Source organism: Nanorana parkeri, unplaced genomic scaffold, assembly GCF_000935625.1.
Source record: "Nanorana parkeri isolate BGI_ZX_2015 unplaced genomic scaffold, ASM93562v1 scaffold613, whole genome shotgun sequence".
NCBI lineage: Eukaryota > Metazoa > Chordata > Amphibia > Anura > Dicroglossidae > Nanorana > Nanorana parkeri.
Window position 1 is genome coordinate 703,459 of NW_017306881.1, and position 3,135 is coordinate 706,593.

The 3,135-nt window shown below is 42.7% G+C and overlaps 1 protein-coding gene across 1 annotated transcript in view; it reads left to right on the top strand.

Annotated features, from left to right (window-relative positions):
• ARSJ (arylsulfatase family member J) overlaps nt 1-3,135 on the top strand; it is a 59,845-nt gene that overhangs the window by 589 nt on the left and 56,121 nt on the right. The gene's annotated exons all lie outside the window — the stretch shown is intronic.

The window sequence follows — 3,135 nt, forward strand, 5'->3', positions numbered from 1 at the left end:
AAATCGCGCGCGGGCCCTTTAAAAAGGGGGGGGGGGGGGGCTGATCAAAACTGAGATAGAACATCATAGGTGAATGTCAATCAATGATATATGGTATGATCAGAAAGGGGGCGAGTGATCAAAACTGATATAGAACATCATATTAATGTAAATTAATGTTATATGCGCAGAAGGGTGGCTACTTATAAAAACTAATATAGCACATCATATAGGTGAATGTCAATGAATGTTATATGAACAGAAGGAGGGCTACTGATCAAAACTGATATAGAACATAATATAGGTGAATGTCAATCAATGTTATATAAACAGAAGTGGGGCCATTGATCATACCTGATATATAACAATACATACAATAATGCCAATTAATGTTATAAGAGCAGAAAGGGGGCTACTAATCAAACCTGATATATACTATATATAACATCATATAAAATAATGCCTTATAATATTTTATGAACAGAAAAGGGGCTACTGACCAAACATGATATACACTACTGCATATGTATACAATGATACTGAGTAATGTCTAATAATGTTATGTGAACAGAAGGACGGCTACTGATCAAACCTGATATATACAATATATAACATCATATAGAATATGCAAGAGACTTGTTAAAAGACTGGGACACCTTGAGTGTACGTGACAACTCGAGGATTGGTGAGCCCCTATCTGTTATGCTACAGCAAGCTATTTATGTTGGATTTCGTGTTATCTATCGTTTTGAAAGCAAATAAACTGCATTTTACTTGCACCTCCGGTCTTCAGTGGAGTGTCCTTGTTACAAGATATATATATATATATATATTCCTCAATTGGATTGTGTGTGAACAAATGTATTTGCAATTGAAGGTATTACCTTGTAAAAGTAGCAGGGTTTTAATCACTGTGCTGCACACAAGTTGTGCAGAGAGCAGAGCTGTGGGAGGGACCCAAAAGGCTCCACCCAGTCAAATACAAGACCAGTCTCCCTGCGCATGGTAGAGAGAGCAGCAGTGACTGGTCTTTATTACATGTAGCTCCTGCACAGAGGCAAAGTTTCACACTAGATTACAGCATAAATATGAAAGAAATACACAAAGCACACCAAGATTCGGCAAGAGCACCAAAGTACATTCTTCTCGGTGGCGTCACAAGGGGGTGCGGCCCGCACCCGGGTGCCACCATTGGAGGGTGACTCCAAAACGACTCACAGTCATTTTGGTGTCACCACCTTTAAAAAGTCGGGCACTCGGTCACGGACTGAGAGCCCAACAGTGTCAGAAGAGAGGAGGAGACCCGGCGGGTGAACGTCCCCTTCTCTTTCTGCCGGTGTCCATCACCAAGATGGCCGCCGGCAGGCGTCAATAAGACAACCATGCATGCATGCGCGATGACGTCGGGGGTGGCACCCAGTCTCTGCTCTGGGTGAAATCCAGCCTTGGGGCGTCCGTGATTCTTCTTGTGTTTAGACAGTATGTGATTATCTCAGAGTTCAGCTTGTTTGGATGCTGGAATTTGTAAATATCTCACTGTTGAAGCTCTCACCCACAGTCCCGGTCTATACTTTGGAATATGTTTTACTCACAAGAGGGCTCACTTCTTCTGCTGCATTCTCTCAGGTCATTCAGGTACAGAGGCTATTGGATGATCAACCCACTGGTTACTTAAAACTAATATAAAAAAGTCTACAAAATGTTCCCCCCTCACCTCTCTCTTTTCTGATCTCTATTGTATTGTAGGGAAAACTCTACTTGAAGAATGCTATTAATCCAACACTTCTGGCAGTATCACATTTCTGGTCCCCCACTGCTCTCAATGGGGTTATACTGCCAGCCCAGGACAATGTAGTGATGAAGGGTCCAGTGAAATGGAACACAGTGAGTGGTGGTGGACCAGAAATTTGACACTCCCACAAGTGTCAGAGTCAGAGGATTCTCTAAGCGGCAGTTAATTAAATAGTTAATTAGTATTAAATAACTTATTTGTGGGGCATTTATTAGACTTTAAAAGCCATTTTAAATTAGAACTTAAACCCCCTTCCCCCCCCCCCCAAAAAAAAAAAAAGAAATGTGAGCAGGCAAGTTTTTTTTTATTGCAGAAGAGACAAACACACACACAAGTACTGTCTTGACTTGCCTTGGTGCCGGAATGAAGTAACCCCCATGAGCATGCGCGAGAGTTATGTCATCCCGGGCATGTGCATTAACATGGTGGAAGATGGCAAACCTCGAAGAAGACTGAGTGAAGATGTCAGCTCGTGGGCTTTCTGATGAAAGGGAAGTACAGGGGGACTTTAGTTCCACTTTGAAGAAGAACTCAGAGCAAATCAAATTTTAACCCTTGCAGTGGGGCTACACCAATTGCAAGGGCTAAGTGTTTGTTTTGCCTAGGAATCTAAAATAACAGAGATATACAATCCTGGCTGGCTCTTAGCCCGGTTCCTTCAACCTTGCTCCCTTTCTAGTCCAGGGGTCTAAGGTCCAGTGAGTCACCCTGTCCTATTCAGTGTATTGGAAGTGAGGACACCAAGGGACATGCCATCACTGGAGCAGAGGGGAAGAGATGCTGAAGTCTAGAAGTTAGCCGGGAACAGGGTTCAGGTTGGTATACTTTTGTTATTTTAGCTCCCTAGGCAAAGCGAGCACTTAACCCTTCAAGTGCTGGGGTAGACCCACTGCAAATGTGAAGATTTATTTTGCCTGGAGTTCTGCTCTAAATACATTCAGAATCTTATAGATGCATTCAAATAGTTGTGTATATAGTTGTTTTAAACTTAAAGTGTGTCTAAAGCCAAATTCCTTTTGTTTTTAGTTTTGCATAGAGTGGGGACGAGATAAAACATCTGTCAGGTCAATTATTGTCGCCTGTGTACCCGCTAGGGAGATTCACTCTGACCAGGTGACAATTCTCAGTGGGACAGAAATCCAAAATGTTATGTCTGTCACTAGAACAGGAGATAAGCGGAAATCACCTAATGGAGACACCTGTTTCATAGCGACAACTGTCTAAAGGTGGATATACACTGTACAACCCTCGCAAGACTTTTGTCTTGCGAGGGTTGTAAAGTAATTTAAAAAACGTACAATCTGCCCATCTTGGACAGGCAGATCGTACTTGTGATCATCGCAAGCCCGCCCCGCTGAGGGGCG